The sequence below is a fragment of the Rhinolophus sinicus genome, chromosome 14 (assembly GCF_057876585.1).
Source record: "Rhinolophus sinicus isolate RSI-liver-muscle chromosome 14, RSI-T2T, whole genome shotgun sequence".
Taxonomy (NCBI): Eukaryota; Metazoa; Chordata; class Mammalia; order Chiroptera; family Rhinolophidae; genus Rhinolophus; species Rhinolophus sinicus.
In genome coordinates this window covers 109,369,945-109,395,740 of record NC_142514.1, presented here as the reverse complement: position 1 = coordinate 109,395,740, position 25,796 = coordinate 109,369,945, and the positions used below count along the sequence as shown (strand labels likewise).

Sequence of the window (25,796 nt, the reverse complement as noted above, 5' to 3'; positions counted from 1 at the left end):
GGGTTGGGGGGGGTAGGGGAGGAAAGGGTTTGGGGGTAGAGGAAATGGGTCAAAAGGTGCAAACTTTCAGTTATGAGATAAATAAGTTCTGGGGATGTAATGTACTGCATGGTGATTGTACTGCATTGTATATTTGAAAGTTGCTAAGAGAGTAAATCTTGAAAGTTCTAATCACAAGAAAAAAACATAACTATGTGAGGTGTTAGATGTTAACTAACCTTATTGTGGTGACCATTTTGCAATATATACATACATCAAGTCTTTATGTTGTACACCTGAAGCTAATATAATGTTATATGTCAATTATATCTCAAGAAAGCTGGGGTTAAAAACGACAGGTGCAGAAACTACACACTGTTGTCCAGCAGTCAGTCTCCCTTTGTTCCTCTCAGTAATAGAAACTCCAGGGTTTTAGGGGGCAATGGCTGCTCAATTAGAAACTACATTTCCCAGCCTCCTTTGTAGTTAGGTACGATGATCAGAGCAAGTTCAGGCCCATGGAATATGACAGTAAACCATTCCTGCAATTTCCAGGTTGTGCCCTTAAACAGAGCTTCTAGTTAGCTATGACAACTATTACTATTTCTACTTCAGGAACTTTGAGAGAAAAACTTTTATCTCCCCCTGACCTCCAGGCTGAGTGCCCATACACATTATCGTCATATCACTTATCCCACTTTGTTTTAAGAAAATTCCTTATCTGCTAGGCTCACTGTGAAACTAATTGAGCTCTTAGTTATGTTTGCCTCCCAAACACTGAGTAGCAGTCATTGTTCCTGCTACATTAGAGGTTTCACAAAAGCATTTGCTAAGTAAAGGAATTCAGGAATACCCTGTACTATATCAGGTTTCCTGTGTCGATTAGGGTCAACTTGCAAGATGTTGCAAGGACCACAGAAAGCATCTCGTTTATTTTTGCCAGTAATTCAAAATAGTTGATAATAATTGACTGTACGTATTTCAATAATTAAGCCTCCTTTCATCCCATCCACCCTCCAAACATTAGAGAATGCACCTAGGCCTTCATGTTTCCAATATCACTAAAATGTCCAAATATCTAGCTAACAATGACAATCTTTTTGGTAAATAAATTTTAATGCATTACTGCATTCTTTGACCCAAGGTTAAATGCTAATTTCAGAGAATTTAATACTTTACAAGGAATTCAACTTGAAAAAGAGGCTGATCATGTATGTTCCTTTAAACAAAGTTGGTTTGTTTATGACAGAGGAGGGACCTTGCTTTATGGAATTGTCATGACAATAAAGTAACATTTTGGAGCAAAACCAAAAAATTTCTGTGGTAAACATGTTAGGAGTTTGGCTGAACATTCACCATATGTGATACTATGAAAACAAGAGAGAAATTTCTCATCTTCCTTCATAATTTCTCCTGTTTTTTCTTCCAGTTGGTAAATTGTTTTCTAAAAAATCTTGTATCTTCCAAGAGGAGTTCACCTGCTGGTACAAATTGGACTGCACCATCTGAGGTAAATTAAGTGACTGGCATCCATCTTCCACACCTTAATGAAATACAGGCCAAGCAATTTGATTCAAGTCAGAAAGAAAAGCAAAGTTTCTACTCCCTCTTATTCCATAACACTGAAATACACATTCCTTAGAGGTAGAACTTTTAATCAGTCCTGACAGGGATGAACATTTTGTGCTGACAACTGTTAGGCAACTTAAAGTGTAGATGTTAAACTGGTCATCATTATTTTTTAACAAAGCAAATTAGAATTCTCAACACCCAGCACAGAACCTTCAATATAGAGAGTGATAAATCCTCATGAGCCAGTGAATAGTGTTATAGAATAGGTATTATTCTAGGGCTGTGAGGAACCATTGTGATCATCTAGTAAAGGGGTGTCCAAACTTTTTTCAACGTTTTTCACCAAGGGCCATATGCGGTAAGATACACAAACAGCTGGGCCACTCACTCGAGGTGAAGTACGTATTGTCTCACCTGGTTTATTTAGTAAACTAAATGTATTTTTGTAATTTGCTGTGGGCCAATAAGAGATGTATTGCGGGCCGCAGTTGGCCCACGGGCCGCAGTTTGGACACCCCTGATAGTAGGTGGGGACAGTACAGCATAGAAAGATCACAAACCAGAACTTGAACCCAAGGCTTCAAAGCCCAGGCTGTTTGTACTCATGATGTTCTTTAGTAAATTCCAGGGTCTATTATTTGACACTAACAGCATCAGAAAGAATAACAAGAAGCCAACTAAACACCTCATATAATGAAAGCTGTCATGGAAGTCAGTCATCTAATCTGTTTTAGTTACCCAGGAAGGAAAGAGCCCTGGCCATCTGGAGAAACACGCGTTTTGCATTTAATAGGAATGAATAGTGCAAGCCAACCCGAGAGGTCTGTTTAAGTTAGTGCAGTTTTTCTTCTCATTTCTTTGCTTTTATTTTAATGGAATGCTATAAATTCTAGATGTTTGTATATGACTGAAACATTCATATAGTGTCTCATGAAATTTTACTTGCTCAATGAATTTGAATAGCCTAGGGTAAAAAATAGTCATATGGATTGAAACCTGCCAAAAGAGATGACAAACTGAGTGTAAGGTAAGGTTTCCCAGGATCCATCTCTCAAGACACTTGCAAAGGGGGAGGAGACAGCACAGTTGGACACGGCGTATGTGATGCCACACAGAGAGGTGACAAAGACTGGCCCAGGGACAAGAGAAATAGGTGTATCTGAGGATGGCCAGACATATCTAAAGGTGTTAGGAATAACATTAAAAGAAAAAAAAAAATCCCTTAAAAAATGATTTACTTGTAAATGATGTAAGAAAATTTAGTAATAATACTAACAATAAATAAAACCTTTAATATGGCTTATGGGTACCCACCCATCGCTATAGACTGTCCTCCTAGCCTTCTCCTTTCTCCAGCCAAATTTCTTTTAGGTTCTCTAATGCTCAACTTTGGGAAATTGCACATGTTCTCCTTTTGCAGGGAACATGGCTTCCCATTTTCTCCACTCCTTTCACCTGAAAAATTCTTACTTACTCGTTAGGTCTCACGTGAAACAACTGCTCCTTGGGAAAACTATTCAATGAGAATAAATGAGATCCCCCTGCTTTATGTCCTCATGGCAGCTTATAGTTTTTCATAACAATCATGATAATTTTAATTGCTTGTTCAATGCGTCTTCTATGAGACTCTCAATTCTGTGAGTCTGGGGGCTATGTCTGTAGTCCCAGCTCACAGCACAGTGCTCGGCACAAGGGTATTTAATAAATATTTGTTGAACAAATTACTATCAAACAAAATAACATCTGGATGCTATTTTCCAGTGAATAAAATCCCTTCATAGAGAAAGGGAGTATCATTTAGTAGTTCCCTGAAATTATCAGAAATTAAATATATCAAATTCTCATTTATCTCAGGATAATCCAGAGCATTAGAAGTTAAAATCTACTACAGATATTATTATAACACTTTTTACATATAATTATTTTTATTTTATATATATTTATTTTATATATAATTATATATTTTCCCCTCAAAAATCTTTTCATACCAAAATTTTAATAAACTGGTAAAAAGCAATTGATTTGACTCTCTTTTTGTTTCCTTTCCTTGTTCATTCATTGATCCATTAATTTATGCATTGATTCATATGTTCATTTACTTGTTCTGTCACATGCTGTATTATCAACTTATTGACTAAAAGTCTGGTGGCTTGGACAGCACTAGGCTTTGTAGCCTCCAAACTTCTCCCAAATGATCCACTCCATGGCTGGTCCCAAGCAAGAGACTTGTAACTCTGGGGTCTCTCCACTTGGAAGGGATTTGACTCAGACCACACAGGGGATTGTGTCCCCTGAGGTCTATCAGGTTATACAGCAATCCTACAGCTAGACTAGCACCTTCCAAATGCGATCTCCAGAGCCTTAGAGAATAGAAGAATTGAGGGTGCATATGTATATAAAAATATGGGAAGCAATAAATTAATTGTTATTGTCTTAGATAAAGTTGTGTTTTTGAGTGTGTCCATACTTTCTAAAGTATCATTGACATGATTACATTTTTCTTGAAATTTTCTAAAATTAAGGGAAAATGAAAAGTCCCTTCAGAAGCCCCATGGTGAATGCCTTGTCAAGCTCAAAGCTCTTCAGTATTCTACCAACGTGAGCCAAGTGGCCATGGAAGGAGAAAGAGGTGTCTAGTAGGAGTAGGTGTTTCCCAATGGAAATGACTACAGGCCTTGGCGTCCATCAGCGTCTATTGTTTAATGGATATTTTGTCATCAGACTGGATTAGTATGTGAGTACCTCATGGATTATGTTGTCTATTAAAAAATGGAGTATGTTGTGTAGTTAAGGAAACCTTTCTTCTAGAGATATTTATTCTCTCTTCTGAAATTTAGATATCTTTGGTTAAGGAAATGCCTCTCTCCTCTAGATTCCATGGATCATAAACTCCTAGGGATAGGAGGACGGTTTCTATATTCACTTAATCCACAATGCTGGTTTGAGTTGGTTCAATGTTCCTACCAACTCACACAGATAAGACTCTCCTTGCTTGTATATAGCCCACCTGTTGATATGGATGCACCACGTCTGATGTCTAAGAATGACCTCTGACTTTAATGGAGGTTTACCTTTACGTGATTATTACTTAACCTACATTACTAAATCTCACAGGGTTAGTGGGGGAGATTGGGGAGGGTCAAGCAAGGGGAAGGCTAAAGAGAGGGACTTTTGAAGTTCTCTGCCCAGGCTAATGGTCACACGCCAATGTATAAAGAAAACCACTTCCTAACTAAACAAACTCCCATCCCCTTCCTCCTTCAGACTGACAGCTTTGCTGGGCTATCACTATGTAGCTTTATGCCTGTGTCCCGTGCAATGTGCTTTGTAAACTTTTCTGCCAGCAGGCTGCTCAGAAAGAAGGCCAAATGAATCACTCTTTGGCCTGGATTTTTAATCTTTCTTGTGTCTCATACCTTTGGAAAAACAAAATAAGTGTGTCATTGGATTGTGCTTAGCTCTTGAGAAATAGTGAGGTGCACTGTCACTTGCATATCAACCCAGGTCAGTGAATTATTATTACTTAGAAAATTGACTAAATGGCATAAAGTTATCAATGTCACTTATATAGCAAAAATAATAAGTTTCTATCTGTTTTAGGCACTCAGATAAGGTAATATGTAGAAGAAATACAAGGAGATGGTTTCCATATTTTCGTGCTGTGGTAGATTGACTACACAAATGGCCCCTATTCTCTACCCACTTCCCATATCCACATCCTACGTAATATGACATTGCAGCAGCTCCCGTTAAGAGATTGAGTCTATTTTTCTACTCCTTGTATATGGCCCAGTTAGGTGGCTGGTTTTGACCACAACAATGCAGCGCAAGTAAAATTGTGCCATTTCTGAGTTTAAGTTTCAAGTCATCTTGTACACTTCTCTCTCTCTCTCTCTCTCCCCCTCCCTCCCTCCCTCTCCTACTATGGTATATGAACAAGCTGGGTTAAGCTGTTGGAAGATAAGAGATACATGAAGTAGTAGAGGCTGGTTGTACCATATAAGGCCAGCCAAGACCAGTTAGCCTCCAGCTAACCCTTCATCTGACCACAGTTTCATAAGAGTTCAGTTGATATCTGTCTAGACTAGCACACGAATGCAGAATTGCCCTGCTAATGCTTAGACTCATGAGAAATAACACATTTATTCATGTGCACTAATGACTTGATATACTATAAATGTACATTAATGAGGTTTTGTGGTTGTTTGTTACACATGTGGAGACAGGCCCTAGCCACCCTAGCTGTCCCAGGCAAAGCTATCATAAACCAGCTAGCCCCAGCTGACCCACTGGTTGACTGTTGGCCCACGAGTGAACCCTGCATTGTAAACTAAAACCTCGTTGCCTTCAAGAACTTTCTTTATCTCATCCCAACATCCTTACATCCGATCTGACATCAGTGTATCTTATTACACCTCAGCAGTAAGACACATCCAGTCTCCTCTCTAATTCTATTGTTTATCCCTTTTTCCAGGACCAGACCATTAACTTTAAGAGATCCAATGGCTTGTGAAATGATCTTCTTGCCAACAGAACCTCCTTAGTGCAATGGATTAAACATCTTTCTTCCATTAATTTATACTACTAAAACAAAGCTATTAGGTCGCATCCCAGGTTAATAAAACAAAACAAACAATCAAACAAAAAACCCAAACAACAAAGCCTCTTCTTGGCCTTCCTGGAATTTATAGATAAAAATCCAAACTCTCTAGCTTGGCATGATGGCTATCATCTAAAGTGCCCTACTAGACTTACTCCCTACTATCATTCTATCCTGTAGCATAAGTTCCTGACACTGTGGTCCTCTTGTCACATTCTAGTCCATATCAGGCCCCTGACTCTATGCCATATCAATTTCTGACTCTATGCCTTCTTTGCACTGAACTAAAATCTCTGCCTCCACCCCGCTTCCTGAATTACCTTCATTTTAAGAAATCAACTGAAGTGTTACTTCTTCTATGAAGATTTTTCATAATTACCGCAGGCAGAGTTGGCTGATCCATCCTCTGTGAGCCACAGCACTTTGTCCAGTTTTCTATAATAGCACCCACCACATTAGATTATAACATGGTCTGCCTATAGCTTTTAACACCTGTAAGACTGTCAACTCAACCTAGGAATGGCTGTGCTTTACTTGATTTAGTATGTTGAATATCAAGAATAGCTTGTAATATGTCGAGGGTGCCCACTTATTTTTTTCAAAAGAACAAAAATTCAAAGTGAAATAATTGTCCAGAGAAAGGTTTCTCTTGGGATAGAGGTCCATATCAAAATTGGGAGCAAGAATATGGATACAATATTCTAGAACGTGAATGCATTCTTTCTCCTTGTGATTATCAAGAAATCATCATCATCATCCACCCAGTTTTAACCCCCACTGCCCCCCCACATCTTAGTACTCCGTTTGCTTTGCCTCAGGAATTCAGCAATCAGACAACCCAATTTTATAACATAATCTTATGTCTCAAGAAGTTCACCAAGTGTTTCAAAACTTTCTGCTTCCGCTTTGGGTCTTTTAGCCAATTTGGATACTACTTAATGCCACAAATGAGTCTGCTGAGATTCCTCTGAGCCAGACAAGGTCAAGATGCCACAGAGCTCATGAGCAATGTTACCACATCATAGTAGTACATACCCTTGGTGAGCAATAACACTTTTAAATGCTGATATTCAGCTCTGACTCAGAAACAAAGACTGATCGGAGGATAGGAGCGAGTGACACATGGGGGCTTGCTTTTCTTGCTAAACATTCCCTATTCTTTTGTGTATTTGATACATGTGTGTATATCTGGACATGTTCAGTGCATGTCCAGACTGTCTGAATGTCTGATTTCTGCTTTTCCTTCCCACTTGATGTCTTCCTAGTCCAGGGGCCATCTTTCCAGGGGCCTTTTCTGAAACCCAAGACATTCTCAACCTACAAAGAATAATTTTTAAATTTTTAGTGAAACACAGATGATATTCTTTTAGAAAGTTCTTTTGGGAGCATTCAACTATCTTAAGCTTTATTTCCTTTTTATATGTGATGAAATGTGCATTAGCTCTTTACAGATTTCATTTCTAAGCTTCACATCTTTGGCTTCAGTACTATAATTTACTTTTACAGATGAGGAAACTAGGCCGAAAAGTTTCATTTCCAAGCCAACACAGCTGAGTGATAAGAAAGCAACTGAGCCTGGAATTCAAACCCAGTTCTACAGAACTAAAAGCTTTGGCATTCTCCAAAGGGCTCATACTATTTGGACATTGCCATTTTGATGCCAGGGACATTTTGATGGGGCCACAGGCTGAGCAACAGGGCAAGGCTTAGGCGTAGGGTAGGGGATACATCAGGGATTTCTTTTGAGATCATTACTAAGTAATAAAAAGCAGTGTTTTGATAATTTGATATGCCATTTTAACATGGCTCCATCAAAATGCTCAGCTTTGTTCTTCTAGTCCACTACCATCTGAATCATAAGGCACACACAATACTAAAGCTAGAAGGATGCATGGAAATGATTTATTTCAGCTCCTTCCTGCTGCTGCTGAAAAGAACAGGGATGGGGTCTGCCAAAGGTCACAAGGGCAGTTAGTGAAAGAACTGAAAACAAAAGCTGGGCTTCTTGACACACCCCTCAGGACTCAACATGTCCTTACCACACACACACAAAGCTCTGCCCCGCTCGGGCCACACTGATCTCTGCCTTCTGAACTGCTTCACTATAAACTACCTCCTGAAGCATGTTCTCTCTCAGACTTATACTCCAAAGGCCCTTTTTCTTTATTTGTACAAGAGCTGATATTAAAGTCTTACAAAGGCATAACATTTAACCACATTGAATAATTTTGCCTTTATTCAAAGAATAAAAGTAAACGAAGTTGGGGACATGGTTGAAAGAGTAAAACTGAAGCAAATTCAGAAAAACGGGAAGTAAAAATATCTTTCAAAGTTCAATTAAAAGATAGTAAAAAATTTAAATGAATAATAATAAGTAAAAAAGTATTAAGGATAATGACTGTTAAAACATTAAAAAGATTAAAAAGATTGAAGAACATGAAATTATTTTTTGAAGGGTACAAACTAAGAACAAATAAAATAGGCTATTAAAACCAGAAACTAAAAGAATTAAAAAATATATGGAAAATAGGTATCTTGGTAATTCCTGAGCTGAAAATGCTGGAATAAGAACAAACTTGGCCAATATGCTTGGGGAGAGAGGCATAGAAAGTAATCCTTCTTACTGCGTCCCAGGAATTCTGGAGGCTCCAAACTCCAGTGCAGGTGGTGGCCATGTCTGACTCTGGAAGTCAGTTCTCCGCAGTTGGAGATTCTTCCCCCTATCACTTCAGGAATCATTGGTCTGTTCTCCTAACAAATGGGATAATGACTGTACATTATCGATTTGAATTAGAAAAGAACTCTGAAGTCCCTCTGTCTAGTTTCTAATCCTAGCTCCACCTCTTGTGACTTAACCTTGCTATGTCCCAGTTCTCTCCTGAATAAAATGGGCATAAGAGTGCGTAGCTCATTGGGGGTCGTTGTGAAGACCCAATGAGATCATTTCAGCAGAACACTTAGTATAATACCTGATACATAGCGTCTGGGACATTTTAGCTATTAATTGAATGGATGAGACTGAAAACTCCCTACAGATAGGAGTTCTATATACTTTGTTTACTACTGTGAACACCAGCTACAGTACTGGACACTTAGTAGAAGTTCAAATATTTATCAAATGAATTATTGTACTGATCTTTCCATTATTTCTCATTTTCTTTTTCTTCTTTATCTCATTAAAAATACCCCACATATTTATTTAGTAACCACTATGTACCAGACAGTCTAGGAATAGAAAATTGAATATAACCAAGGATTTTAAGCAGGAATGTGACTTGGTCAGGTATGTTTTAGGTTACCCTGATGCCAATGCAGAGAGTAGGTTAGAAGGCAGCAAACTTGGGTTCAAGAGAATAACAAAGATGATCTTGACCAATATAGTGAATATGGACATAAAGAGGGTAAAAAGAGTTAAGAAATGGGTTTACTAGTTTTCATAGTGAGGTCCCAGTGATGGATTAAATACGGGAAATGAGAGAATAGGAGTCTCCACTCTCAATTACCATAAAACTCACTTACTGTATGATTGACGTCCTTTGTGAAATTTCCTCCATCTCCCTTAGCTTTTACTTAAAAATCCTATTGCTATAGTCATCCTTTGCATCAGCTATTATACTTAATATTTTAGTAGATAGCAAATAGTTTTATTAAATTGATTGGAGTAGAATGGAAAGCTAACCAGTCCAAGATGTGCAGAGATATTTTGTTTTGTGTTTTTTGTGTTTTTTTCTTTTTTGTTTTTCCTTTGACGCCAGGCTATGATATATTCTATAATAGAGGTGTTGTTTTTTTTAATTAAAGTTTATTAGGGTGACAATGGTTAGTAAAGTTACATAGGTTTCAGGTGTTCAATTCTGCAATACATCATCTAAAGTGAGTCACATCTACTCTCTCTCTCAAAAAAAAAGAAAACAAAACAAAACAAAGCAAAACAAAACAAAAAAGGAAAGACAGAAGGAAGGAAAAATAGCAAAAGGAAGAAAGCGAACCCAAAACTACCCTCTAAAATGAGCCTTGCTGGTATAAACCACTGGCAGCATGTCTATTTCCCTTTTAAGAAGAAGCCACCTGGATTAATAAATCAGATACATATTTAGCTCTGCTTCATTTGTAACTTCATAATTACAGTCTGTTAACAAAAAGAACATTTGCAATGAGTGTAACTCAGAGTGAATTCCTTCCCTCTGGCATAATGAAGAAAGAAATATATACATGAAAAATGGAAAGTACATCAAGAATGCACAGAATCGTTATTTGTTTTAAACTGTCTTTACTGAAATAATTAATTTTCTGCTGATTCTAAGTACTTGTTGAAAATTTACACTAAATATTACTTGTTTGTCAGTGCACATTTTACATTAAAGCAGATGCCTCATATTAAGTAGTTTGAAGCTGACATTCAACATACTAGAACTGTGTTCTTCCACTGTGCTGCTTCTATTTTTGCCAAGACTGGGAGTTTCAAGGAAGAAGTTATATTTCGTGTAGAAGGAAAGAGCTACATTACTCTTAAAATTATGTAAATTTGTATCTTCACAGCTACATTCTTGAAATGTGTCCATGAATAATTTCCCAAATTTGAATAACCAATTCAAAACCTATTTTTGAAATATGATGGAGTTATAAATTATACGTTTTAATTGATTTTTATATTAAATGTAAATTTGAATTCCATTACAATGAAGACAAATTTTTTAAAAATTCCTATTTTGAATTGTAGTCAATTCGTGAATATGTAAATCAAATTCAAAACATGTAAACTCATTATAATAAATGCAAATAAATGATATCTTCAATGTGCTGATGGCAAGTAACAAGTAATTATCCACATATAACTAAACACTTTGCTAAACTATTACTTTTTTTTAACATCTTAAGTTCTTTTTTTTTTTAATTTATTGGGGTGACAATTGTTAGTAAAATTATATAGATTTCAGGTGTACAATTCTGTATTACATCATCTATAAATCTCATTGAGTGTTCACCACCCAGAGTCAGCTCTCCTTCCATCACCATATGTTTGATCCCCCTTACCCTCATCTCCCATCCCCCACCTCCCCTTACCCTCTGGTAAACACTAAACTATTGTCTATGTCTATGAGTTTTTGTTTCTCATTTGTTTGTCTTGTTATTTTTTTGTTTTTGGTTTACATACCACATATCAGTGAAATCACATGGTTCTCTGCTTTTTCTGTCTGACTTATTTCGCTTAGCATCATACTCTCAAGATCCATCCATGTTGTCACAAATGTTCCTATATCACCTTTTCTTACCACCGAATAGTATTCCATTGTGTATATATACCACAACTTCTTTATCCATTCATCTATCGAAGGACATTTTGGTTGTTTCCATGTCTTGGCCACCGTAAGCAAAGCTGCAATGAACAATGGAGCACAGGTGCCTTTATGTATAAAAGTTTTCAGATTTTTTTGGTAGATACCCAGGAGAGGGATTGCTGGGTCATATGGTGATTCTATTCTCAATTTTTTGAGGAACCTCCACACTGCCTTCCATAACGGCTGCACCAGTCTGCATTCCCACCAACACTGTATGAGGGTTCCTTTTTCTCCACAGCCTCTCCAACACTTGTTACTATTTGTCTTGTTGATGATAGCCATTCTGACTGGGGTGAGGTGACATCTCATTGGTGTTTTGATTTGCATTTCTCTGATGATTAGTGATGTTGAGCATTTTTTCATATGTCTTTTTGCCATTTGTATGTCCTCTTTGGAGAAATGTCTCTTCAGGTCCTCTGCCCATTTTTCAATTGGGTTGTTTTTTTTGTTGTTGTTGTTGAGTTGCATGAGTTCCTTGTATATTTTGGATATTAGCCCCTTATTGGAGGCACTGTTTTCAAAAATCTTCTCCCATTCAGTTGGTTCCTTCTTTATTTTGCTGATGGTTTCTTTTGCTGTGCAGAAGCTTTTAAGTTTCATATAGTCCCATTCGGATATTTTAGCTTTTACTTCCCTTGCCTTTGGAGTCAAATTCATAAAATGCTCTTTGAGCCCAAGGTCCATAAGTTTAGTACCTATGTTTTCTTCTATGCAGTTTATTGTGTCAGGTCTTATACTTAAGTCTTTGATCCATTTTGAATTAACTTTGGTACATGGTGACAAATAGCAGTCCAGTTTCATTCTTTTGCACGTGGCTATCCAATTCTCCCAGCACCATTTATTGAAGAGGCTGTCTTTTCTCCATTGTATGTTTTTGGCTTCTTTGTCAAAAATTATCTGTCCATATTTATGTGGTTTTATTTCTGGGTTCTCAATTCTATTCCATTGGTCTATGTGTCTGTTTTTCTGCCAATACCATGCTGTTTTCATTATTGTTGCCTTGTAGTACAAGCTAAAGTCAGGGAGTGTGATACCTCCAGTAGTGTTCTTTTTTCTTAAGATTGCTTTGGCTATTTGGGATCTTTTGTGGTTCCAAACAAATCTGATGATTTTTTCTTCTATTTCTTTAAAAAATGCCATTGGGATTTTGATGGGGATTGCGTTAAATCTGTATATTGCTTTGAGTAATACGGCCATTTTAACTATGTTGATTCTTCCAATCCCTGAGCACGGAATGTCTTTCCATTTCTTTGTGTCTTCTTCAATTTCTTTCAAAAATGTCTTATAGTTTTCAGCATATAGGTCTTTCACATCCTTGGTTAAGTTTATTCCAAGGTATTTTACTCTTTTTGCTGCGATTGCAAAAGGAATTGTTTTTTGTATTTCTTTTTCTGAGATTTCATTGTTAGTATATAGGAAGGCAATGGACTTTTGTATGTTGATTTTGTAGCCGGCAACTTTACTGTATTTGTTGATTGTTTCTAATAGCTTTTTAGTGGAATCTTCAGGGTTTTCTATACATAGCATCATGTCATCTGCAAAGAGTGACAATTTGACTTCTTCATTCCCAATTTGGATGCCTTTTATTTCTTTCTCTTGCCTGATTGCTCTGGCGAGGACTTCCAACACTATGTTGAAAAGCAGAGGTTATAGGGGACAGCCCTGTCGTGTTCCTGAACATAGAGCAAAGGGCTTCAGTTTTTCTCCATTAATTATGAGATTAGCAGAGGGTTTGTCATATATGGCCTTTATTATGTTAAGGTATTTTCCTTCTATTCCTATTTTATTAAGTCTTTTAATCATTAATGGATGCTGTATCTTGTCAAATGCTTTTTCTGCATCAATTGATATAATCATATGATTTTTGTCCTTTATTTTGTTTATGTGATGTATCACATTGATGGATTTGCAGATGTTGAACCATCCTTGTGCCCCGGGGATGAACCCCACTTGGTTGTGATGAATAATCTTTTTAATGCATTGTTGTATTCGATTTGCTAAAATTTTGTTTAGGATTTTTTGCGTCTGTATTCATCAGAGATATTGGTCTGTAGTTTTCTTTTTTTGTATTGTCCTTACCAGGTTATGGTATCAGGGTAATGTTGGCCTCATAAAATGAGTAAAGGAGTACTGTCTCTTCTTCAATTTTTTGGAAAAGTTTGAGCAGGATTGGTATTAGATCCTCTTTGAAGGTTTGGTAGAATTCACTAGTGAAGCCACCTGGTCCTGGACTTTTGCTTTTGGGAAGGTTTTGGATCATGGATTGAATTTTGTTACTAGTGATTGGTCTGTTTAGATTTTCCAGTTCTTCATGGTTCAGCCTAAGATGGCTATATGTTTCTAAGAACTTGTTCATTTCTTCTAGGTTATTGAATTCGGTGACATATAGTCCTTCATAGCATTCTTAGATGATCCTTTGTATACCTGTGGTGTCCGTGATAACTTCCCCTTTTTCATTTCTGATTTCATTTATTAGTATCTTGTCTCTTTTTATCTTAGTGAGTCTAGCCAAGGGTTTGTCAATTTTGTTAATCTTTTCAAAGAACCAGCTCTTTGTCACATTAATTTTTACTGTTGTCGTTTTGTTCTCTATATCATTTAGTTATATTTTGATTTTTGTTATTTCCTTTCTTCTGCTGACCTTGGGTTTTACCTGTTCTTCTTTTTCTAGTTCTTTAAGGTGTAACATGAGGTTATTTATTTGGGATTTTTCTTGTTTCTTGAGACAGGCATGTAATGATATAAATTTCCCTCTTAAAACTGCTTTCGCTGCCTCCCAAAAGTATTGGTACGATGCATTTTCATTGTCATTTGTTTCTATGTATCTTTAATCTCTCCTCTAATTTCTTCTTTGACCCCGTCCTTCTTTAAAAGTATGTTGTTTCATCTCCATGTATTTGTGTTGTTTCCTGCTTTCTTTTTGCAGTTGATATCCAATTTCAAAGCCTTGTGATCAGAGAATATGCTTGATATGATTGCAATCTTCTTAAATTTGCTGAGGCTGATTTTATGTCCCAATATATGGTCTATCCTTGAGAATGTTCCATGCACACTAGAAAAGAATGTATAGTCTGATGTTTTAGGATGAAGTGCTCTATAAATGTCAATTATGTCCGTTTCAACAAATGTGTCATTTAGGGCTGCTATTTCATTATTTATTTTCTGTTTGGATGATCTATCCATAGTTGTCAATGATGTATTTAAGTCCCCTAGTATAATTGTATTTTGGTCAATTTCTCCCATTAGTTCTGTTAGTAGTTGCTTGGTATATTTCGGTGCTCCCTGATTGGGGGCATAAATATTGATGACTGTTATGTCTTCTTCTTGTATAGTCCGCTTCACCATTATGAAATGTCCATTTTTGTCTCTTGTTACCTTTTCCACCCTGAAGTTGTTTCATCTGATATCATTATGGCTACACCTGATTTTCTCTGGGTACCATTTGCTTGGAGTGTCAATTTCCACCCTTTCACTTTGAGTCTATGCTTGTCCTTGTAGCTGAGATGTGTCTCTTGGAGACAGCATATGGTTGGGTTTGGTTTTTTGATCCAATGTGCTACTCTGGGGCTTTTTATTGGTGAGTTCAGTCCATTTACATTTAGGGTGATTATTGATATGTGAGGATTTCCTGTCATTTTACCTTTAGTTTTCTGTTAAGGCTGTGTCTCCGTTGTTTCTTTGCCTTTTTGTTGTTGTCTATTATTTCTGTGTGGTGGTATTCTATGATTTTTCCCTTTGTTTCTTCTTTTATTACAGTATATATTTCAGTTCTGGATTTTTTTTTTTTGAGTGGTTACCCTTAAGTTTATGTAAAAGAAAGTTTGATATTTAGAGTATTCCATTTTCTTCAGCACGCTTACTTCCTCCATTCCCATATTCCGGTTCAGGCCTTTACTCTCCCCCTTTTTGAGTTTTGGTTGCCACAAATTGTCCCTGTTGATGGTGGTCGAATATCCTCCTTTAGTATTTCTTGTAGTGCAGGTCGTGTATTAGAAAATTCCCTCAGCTTCTGTATGTCTGGAAAGGTATTTATTCCTTCTTCATATCTAAAGGATATCTTTTCTGGCTAAACTATTACTTAAGAATAAGTGCAAAGACATTTTCATGCAAACAAACAAACAAACAAAAAGAAAAACAAGTTTATCACTAAGAGAGATGCTCACAGGAGGAAATTCTAAAGGCTGAACCTCAGAAAGAAAAATTTTCAACCAGGAGGATTGAATTGAAATGTTAGGAAGAACAGTAAGTAATGAAACTAATAAAAATGTGGGAAAATCTATATAGATATAGAATGTATGAAACAATAAAAAGGAATGATAGTACCTAATCTGAGGGTATAAAGATGGTATAACTAAAATATTGGACAACAATATAAGATAGAAGAGAGTTACTGAAATTGCAATTCCTAAGGTCTTTGCATTTTTATGGCAGGAAGGTAAAGGCTGTTAGGTATGGGTAATTTTTAAAGAAATAAAGTGTATAATTTCCAAACCTGTACAAGAACACATTAACTAGAAAATGAAAGCTCATTAATCTAAATGAAATTAGAAGGGGCTAAAAATCTACAAAGCAGGGTGAATATAAGCACAAAATAAAATGATAGAGATGAATTCATATATTCAGTGATTACATTCACTGTAAACGAAATAAACCCTTGTTAAAAAGACAGCAACGAATAATGTCAGTTTGAAATTTTAAAAAATCAGCTACATGATGTTTATAAGAAAAACACTTAAAATATGAGGCTACTGATAGGTTGAAAATACAACAGAATAAGTTACACCAAAGAGCCATGAATCAAAAGAAAGCGCCCCAGCTACATGAGCATCAGAGAACAACAACAAAAGATTCTAAGGCGAACAATAATAAGGGATGAAGGAAGGTCATAACCTAATGATAAACGGAGCAATTTACTAGGAAGATACAGTAATTCTAAACTGGTATGCACCTAAGGACATAGCTTTAAAGTATATAAAACCAAAGAGTAGTTTATGAAGCCTGATTGCTTGGAATATTAATTGATGTACCTGTATCATTTACTCTGGTCTTAGAAATCTTTTACTCTCAGCAGAAAGTTTTATTACAATAGCAGTTGGTATTAATCTATAACACCTCATAAACAGGTCTTAAAATACAGAATACGTTCAAAAAGTTATTCACACATCAGTTAACAATTGGCCTCAGGAAGCAAGACAAGAACTATTATAGGGAAGCTTTCATTTGATCCAGCTGTGGCCCCAGCCTCTGTCTCCCTTTTGTTGCCCAACTGCTGAGGCTACCTGCTGGTCCAGCCCCACCCACACTTTCAGGATCAAGGCAGACTTTAGGCAGAAACTGGAGAATCTCTGTGACTGGTCAGCACCTGCTTTGTCAGCATTGTTGTCCTTCCTACTAATAAATTTGGCTTCTCCTGTCTTCTTTAATTCAAACCCTTGCCTTGCTTTTACCAATCTCCCTCCCATGGCCTTAATAGCGGTCCGCAAATCACACTTTTACTCATCAGCTACTGGACTTCTGAGCAATCCCGGACTGCTGGTCGTTGCGTTCCACCTGCCAGGTTAGACAGCCCATTCCATCAGCTTCACTACTGCTTGATCGGTGAACAGCCACAATCTTGTACCTTAGAAACAATGCTTGTTGGACAGACAGGACTCTGTCAGCATTGTAGCTGGGTCAGATTCCCTGGCTCCTGTTCTGTTCCAGCGGGCATGCGTCTAGGGTCAGGTGCTGCCAGGTACCTGAGTGTACCTACTGATTCCCATGCCTGACAGCTGGAGCTGGAGGCCTCTATCCCAGTTCCATACCATCACTGACATTGATTTGTAACTCTTGCCTCCCCCACATCTAAGTCATTCAAATCCATTAAATTCCTAACACTTATGGAATGTCTACCCCACACCAAGATGGACCTAGCTGCCACTGGAGGTAACAAGGTGAATAAAATCTCACCCAATGCCAAGACTCTAGAATAGGAAGGGCATAAGCCCAGTAAAAGAAAAAAAAAATAGAGGGACCACACATTTAGTCACATGCTATAATAGAATTTTTGATACTTGAGGTACAACAGTGTATTAGTCAGGCTTCTTAAGTTTCAAGTAACAGACAGAACTCTGGGTAAAGCAAGCAAAAAAGGGAGGAGGGGGTTTATCGGCAGAGATTAGCCAGCTCAGAATCAAAATCAAAGAAAGAACTTTGGAAAGACTAGGAACTTAGGTAGCACCAAGGACTTTTGCAGAATGAACTAAGTTTGTTTTCTTTAGCAGACACTAAAGAGCTAAATATCATATAACCTTTTGTTTCCTATCATCTTACTTTCCGTAAGATTCAAGTTATACTGGGATGGACATACTAATGAGCCTACTTCTTGGCTGGGAGATACACTTTGACAACCCCACAAAGAATGCATGAAGAAGGGCAGATATAGTCCCTAAAGTAAGAGAGAGGTGCCATTACCAGTGGGAAAGGAGTATCTGTGGAGGACGCTCAACAGATGTCAGTTACAAAATAACAGCCTGGAGAATGTCGATTGGAAGCAGACATAGTGTATCTAGGCCAAAGGGTCCCAAGGACAGAATGATAGAAAACAGAATTATCCTGAAATATCTGTGCAAGTAATCCCTTTGATTCCATTATGAAGCAGAATACAAGTGCTATGAGTGAGGTAAGAACAAAGTAAGGGGGTGTTTAATGAAGGAAGTATTGGAATTTCAATGGAGTAAATTAAAAAAGCTTCAAGGAGGTGTTAGCATTCAATATGGGTGAATGAAATTTAAAGGAGGAGGAATGGGGACTCCAGGTAGGGGGGGCAGCACTGGCAAATTTGTAAAGATGAAAAGCAAGAGAGGGTTTTTGGAAGATTAAAACCAGATTAAAAAAAAACCCAAAAACTTAGATTAGGTATTTCTATGAGATTAATATGTGGATAATTCCAGAAAGTTAGGTTTGAGCAATACTATGGAAGAAGAAGCTGAGGAAGGAAATTTCCATAGTCAGTTAAAAGGTAATAGATCTTGATCTCTGGTGACAGCAGTGGGCAGCAGAGAGATTAAATAGCAGAGGGAGAAATTGGAAGCGTATTGCAGAGGTTGAATCAGCAGGCTTTAGAAATGGACTGGAATGTAGCAAGTGATCAGGAAAATATCAAAGCTGAATGTGAAGTTTCAGACCCAGGGGCAGGAAAAAGGCAGGAGAGGCTGGCATGGATCTGTTGAGCCTGCGATGAAGGTTGGTCATGAGGAGGAGAATTCAATTTTGGATTTATCAGACTAGAACTTGTACTTGACAATAGTAGTGATGTGGATGAAATAATTGAGAGACAGAAAGACACAGAAATGAGAGAGAGAGAGAGAGAGAGAGAGAGAGAGAGAGAGAGAGAGAGAGAGAGAGAGAATTGAAGGAGAAATGAGAAAAAGGTCAAAGAGAAAATATAGTTGAAGACCAACAGAGCATGTGAAGGCAAAGACTCAGTGAACAAAGCAGGAGAAATGCAGGAGAAAAAGTAGAGGGAATGACTATTAGGCAGCATCATGGAAGCCAGGGGAAGAGAGGATGGCAAGGGAAGGTGGGTTAATGACACCAAATGGTGTTGATGTGAAAGACGCCATTGAATGATACCTTCAGGGAGTTGTTGGTCACTCCAGGGCTATGTTGGAGGAGGCAGAGACTAAATTGCAATGGTCAGAGAAGGATGGACAGAGAGGATGTGGAAGGTGTATGAGTGGGGACTCAACAAATTTGACTATGAAGGGAAAGAAAGAGCCAAGCTAATATTTTGAGAATGAAACAAAATCGAGAGAATTTGGGGTGGGGAGGGAGAAATGATAACTAACTTGTCATAGATTTAGAGGGAGAGCATTAAAGACAGAAGAGAGTGGGAATCAATAATGGGGCAAGAGAGGAGATGTAGGCTCATGGCAAGGCCATTGGAGGAGTTAGCCCAGGCTGGGAAAGGGCTGGAATGCAAGTGGAGTGAGAGGTGGAGTTTCAGAGTATCTGGAGATGAGAGCGCTCAGGTTTTCTGGTTTTGATCTTCTCAGTAGGTTGAAGGTAAAGCCATCTGCTGAGAGTAAGGCTAATGGATCTGGGATTTGACAAAAATAGAGATGATTGAAATAACTGCTGTGAGTTATCTATTACAATAACAACTGCCTGAATGGTTGGAAATATTTCTAACTTTTTTTTTTTTTTTAACTCCTGGAACCCTCTGATTTTGTGACCAAAATCATTGATTTGCTCATCAGTTTGACAAGCCAGAGAGGTCAACGGTCTGAAGAATTCTATTCTTTCCTTTACTCGAATAACACTATTGGCCCCACGTGTTCCAATCTAATGGTGACCATGCAATGAAATTAATTTGTTTGTTGTTTTATTGGTCAGATTATCATTATACAGCAACTTTTCCAGTTGTGATTTGATAACATCAAAGGTTAGTGATGGTGTTTGGTGTGGGGGTGTTGGGGGGCTCATGTCATCGCTGGCCCCTATGTCCAGGCCTGTGAGCAAGCAGGACTTGGTGAACATTAGATAAGGATCTTCATGACCCAATCAGCCAGACATTTATCCCACACCAAATCCCTGTAACTGCCACACTGTTTGTGACTCATATACCATTTTACATTGTTTTTACTCTTAGTGATACATTGTTTAATTTGTAAGGAATACTGCTATTGAAACACAGAGAGTTGGGAGTAAGATAAAAATGATAATAATTCTCTACATTTCTCTCAAGATGCTCATTTAGTTTCACAGATAGCATTCAGAATTCTCATATCGCACATCAGGATGTCTCCAGTAGTTCAACAATTTAAAGTGTAAAATATAGCCATGATTATACACAGTTTGACTTTCTATCTATTGAGAATAAAGCCTATCTACATCTACAGTATGTTGTTTGTGGAGAGGTGCTTGCAAGTCAAAGCCCGAAAACTTCTCCTTCACCTTATAATTTAGAAACAAACCTGAAAATTATATATATCTATAAAGGATACTAGTTAACTTTTTAAGTTCAAAAGAGAACTTTCAAACATCAAGTTATGAATAGAATTGTTGACACTAGAATTTATAGTTAGACTCCAATCCAATTTAATATATTTTTTGTCCCAAAGTCAAATATGATATAAAGTCGTGTTAAAATTTATATGTGGGATGGCGTCATAAAAATGGTGGCATGAGATGAGCCACTTGAACTCTCCCCTGGAATTTACAACAAATTGAACAACTATAACTCCACAAAGGACTCCCTGCACAGCAGAGAGGCAAGACTAAGAGGCCCACTACTGAAATCATCTAAAGGTGGGCAAATTGTGCAAGAGGGGGAGGAGAGAAAGGAGAAGTGTGGAGACTGCTGAGAGAGAATGGAAGACTTAGGTGCTGACCTTAGCTGCCCTCTCCCCCTTTGCAACAGCTCGCCCCGCTCCCATCTGCCCAGTGCTAGAAGCAGAACAGTAGCAGTGTCAAATCAAAAGAACAAAATATTTGCAGTTCTGAGAACTGTGGTCTGCAGATACAGACTCGCAGGCCAACTAGTTCCAGCAAAGGGGAGGGAGCTGTGGAAGCAGGACTGGCTGTGGTGGTGGTCGCCGCCATTGCTCGGGGCCACCTCTCATAACCCACCCCACCCCTGTCCCCACCTATCTGGGTGGATGCCTGCAGGAGTAAACAGAACTGCTGAAACACATGGGCTCTGAATCAGGTGCAGGAAGAGCTTTGGAACTTCAGAGGCTCTCTACTTCCCCCCACGGAAGCAGTGCCCTATGACCCAGGTGAACTCTTCACAAAGGAGAAGCCTGCCTTCCAGGGAATCCCCGCATTGTGTGAGAAGCTGGAATAATGCAGATAAATGATAACATAACAGTGTGAGAAAGAGTAAAAAGCTGCAGTTGGAGAGAAAATAAAACAATCTACAAATACCTATTGGAAAACAAAAGAAAGACCTCTTTCTATCACCCTGTTGCAGAACCCACTCCTGTAGATGTCTAGAAAGAGAAACAATAAATCAGTAATTGCCATGAATAACTAAGGTAATAAGACAGCTCGGGAAGAAAATGAAAAGTCTACAGAAAATGAACTTACAGACATGGAAATATGGGACTTTAATGACAGAGAATTCAAGATTGCAGTTCTGAAAAAACTCAATGAGATGCAAGAAAACACAAACAGGCAGTTTAATGAACTCAGAAACGCAATCAAAGAACAACATGAGCATTTTACTAAGAGAATAAAATTTTATGAAGAACCAAATAGAATTTCTGGAGACTAAGAACTAACTAAAAGAAATGAAGAATGAAATAGCCAGCTTAGGTAGTTGAGTTGACCAGATAGAGGAAAGAATCAGCGACATCGAAAATAGAAACCTGGAAATGACACGGATGGAAGAAGAAAGAGACTTGAGACTTAAAAGAAATGAAAGAACTCTACAAGAACTTTCTGACTCCATCAGAAAGAGCAATATAATAATAATGGGCACACCAGGAGGAGAAGAAAGAGGGAAGGGAACAGAGAGTATATTCAAGCAAATAGTCGATGAGAACTTACCAAACATGTGGAAAGAACTGGATCCTTGAATCCAAGAAGCAAATAGAACACCTAAGTACCTCAACCCCAATAGGCCTTCTCCAAAGCACATTGTATTGAAGCTGTCAAAAATTAACTACAAAGAAAGAATCTTCAAGACAGCCAGGGAAAAGAAGATGGTAACCTACAAAAGAAAGCCCATTAGACTATCATCAGATTTTTCAGCAGAAACTCTACAAGCCAGGAGGGAGTGGAATCAAATATTCAAACTATTGAAAGAGAGAAATTATGAGCCAAGAATAATATATGCAGCAAAGATATTCTTTAGATATGAAGGAGGAATAAAGACCTTTCCAGACATACAGAAGCTAGGGAATTTTCTAACACATGACCTGCACTACAAGAAATACTAAAGGAGGCTATTCGACCAGCATAAATAAGGATAATTTGTAACAACCAAAACATAAAAGGGGAAAGAGTAAAGGCCTGAACCAGAATATGGGAAAGGAGAAAGTAAGCATGCTGAAGAAAATGGAATACTCTAAATATGAAACTTTCTTTTACATAAACTTAATGGTAACCACTCAAAAAAAAAAAAAATCCAGAACTGAAATATATAGTGTAATAAAAGAAGAAACAGAGGGAAAAATCATAGAATACCAACACACAGAAATAATAGACAACAGCAAAAAGGCAAAGAAACAATGGAGACACAGTCTTACCAGAAAACCAAAGATAAAATGATAGGAAATCCTCACATATCAATAATCACCCTAAATGTAAATGGATTGAACTCACCAATAAAAAGGCACAGAGTAGCAGATTGGATCAAAAAACTAAACCACACCATATGCTGCCTCCAAGAGACACATCTCAGCTACAAGGAGAAACATAGACTCAAAGTGAAAGGGTAGAAATTGGTACTCCAAGAAAATGGTATCCAGAGAAAATCAGGTGTAGCCATACTGATATCAGATGAAAAAGACTTCAGGATAAAAAAAATAACAAGAGACAAAGATGTACATTTCATAATGATAAAGGGGACTATACAACAAGAAGACACAACGGTCATCAATATTTATGCCCCCAGTCAGGGAGCACCGAAATATACCAAGTGTCTGGCGGGGGACCCTGCTCGCTGCGCCATTTGTCTTGCAGGGCGGCCTGCGGACCTCTGGTCCAGCTCCCCAATTAAGAATGCAGGATATGGGTAGGCCAAAAAGGAACACCCACGGAGCCATAGATAAGGGAGTCATACCATTATATTCTCTCTGGCAGCCAGGCGAGACATACGCAGTAGTAGCCATACGATCCGCAGTCCACCATTCTCTTCTCTGCCTGTCAACCAACCAACCAATCAACGCAGCCCCGCAGTTACATCAGTAGCCAATTGGCTAACCGGTTACAGCTGATGGCCAACCAATCACAGCTAATGGTCATTCACTACCCAAGCCAGCACCTCCCCACATGAGGCCAAGAGCCTGGAAACTGCTCTCTGGGACTCTATCCCCACACCAAGCTACTACTAACAGAACTAAAGGGAGAAATTGACCAAAAAACAATTATAGTCGGGGACCTAAATATACCATTGACAGCTATGGATAGATCATCCAAACAGAAAATAAATAATAGCATCCCTGTATGACACATTAGATGAAATGGACATATTGACATTTATAGAGCACTTCATCGTAAAACATCTGACTACACATTTTTTTCAAGTGTACATGGAACATTCTCAAGGATAGACCATATATTGGAACAAAACACTAACCTCAGCAAATTTAAGAAGATTGAAATCATATCAAGCATATTCTTTGATCACAAGGCTTTAAAATTGGATATCAACTGCAAAAAGAAAGCAGGAAAAACCACAAATACATGGAGATTAAACAATACTTTTAAAGAACGACTGAGTCAAAGAAGAAATTAGAGGAGAGATCAAAAGATACATAGACACAAATGACAATGAAAATACATCCTACCAAAATTTCTGGGATGCAGCGAAAGCAGTTTTAAGAGGGAAATTTATATCATTACTCGCCTGTCTCAAGAAACAAGAAAAATCCCAAATAAATAACCTCATGTTACACCTTAAAGAACTAGAAAAAGAAGAACAAGTGATACCCAAGGTCAGCAGAAGAAAGGACATAATAAAAATCAGAGCAGAATTAAATGAAATAGAGAACAAAACCAATGGAAAAAATTAATGTGACAAAGAGCTGGTTCTTTGAATAGATAAACAAAATTGACAAACCCTTGGCTAGACTCACTAAGATACAAAGAGACAAGACACTAATAAACTAAATCAGAAATGAAAAAAGGGAAGTTATCACAGACACCACAGAAATACAAAGGATCATCCAAGAATACTATGAAGGACTAACTGCCACCAAATTTAATAACCTAGAAGAAATAGACAAGTTCTTAGAAATATATAGCCTTCCTAGGCTGAACCATGAAGAATTGGAAAATCTAAACAAACCGATCACCAGTAATGAAATTGAATTAGTCATCCAAAATCTTCCCAAAAGCAAAAGTTTGGGACCAGATGGCTTCAGTAGTGAATTCTACCAAACCTTCAAAGGGGATCTAATACCTGTCCTATTCAAACTCTTCCAAAACATTGAAGAAGAGACAATACTCCCTAACTCATTTTATGAGGCCAACGTTACCCTGATACCAAAACCTGGTAAGGACAACACAAAAAAAGAAAACTACAGACCAATATCTCTGATGAATACAGATGCAAAAATCCTAAACAAAATTCTAGCAAATCGAATACAACAATGCATTAAAAAGATTATTCATCACAACCAAGTGGGCTTCATCCCCGGGGCACAAGGATGGTTCAACATATGCAAATGCATCAATGTGATACATCACATAAACAAAATAAAGGACAAAAATCATATGATTATATCAATTGATGCAGAAAAAGCATTTGACAAGATACAATATCCATTTATGATTGAAATACTTAATAAAAATAGGTATAGAAGGAAAATACCTTAACATAATAAAGGCCATATATGACAAACCCTCAGCTAATATCATAAGTAATGGTGAAAAACTGAAGCCCTTTGCTCTACATTCAGGAACATGACAGGGCTGTCCCCAATCACCTCTGCTTTTCAACATAGTCTTGGAAGTCCTCGCCAGAGCAATCAGGCAAGAGAAAGAAATAAAAGGCATCCAAATTGGGAACAAAGAAGTCAAATTGTCACTCTTTGCAGATGACATGATGCTATACATAGAAAACCCTAAAGACTCCACCAAAAAGCTATTAGAAACAGTCAACGAATACAGTAAAACTGCCGGCTACAAAATCAACGTAAAAAAAGTCCATTGCATTCCTATATACTAACAATGAAATCTCAGAAAAAGAAATACAAAAAACAAAACAAATCCTTTTGCAATTGCAACAAAAAGAATAAAATACCTAGGAATAAACTTAACCAAGGATGTGAAAGACCTATATGCTGAAAACTATAAGACGTTTTAAAAGAAATTGAAGACACAAAGAAATGGAAAGACGTTCCGTGCTCATGGATTGGAAGAATCAACATAGTTAAAATGGTCGTATTACCCAAAGCAATATACAGATTTAATGCTATCCCCATCAAAATCCCATGGCATTTTTAAAGAAATAGAAAATATCATCTGATTTGTATGGAACCACAAAAGACCCCAAATACCCAAATCAATCCTAAGAAAAAAGAACAATAATGAAGGTATCACACTCCCTGACTTTAGCTTGTAGTACAGGGCTACAATAATCAAAACAACATGGC

General features: G+C 37.6%; 1 long non-coding RNA gene across 1 annotated transcript in view; it reads left to right on the top strand.

The window, feature by feature from the left end:
• Positions 1-25,796, top strand: part of LOC148755796 (uncharacterized) — an 81,978-nt gene that overhangs the window by 30,072 nt on the left and 26,110 nt on the right. The window contains exons 2-3 of the long non-coding RNA XR_016018481.1: positions 1,409-1,489; positions 4,074-4,285. This is a non-coding gene — a long non-coding RNA (uncharacterized LOC148755796). The remainder of the gene's footprint in view (positions 1-1,408; positions 1,490-4,073; positions 4,286-25,796) is intronic.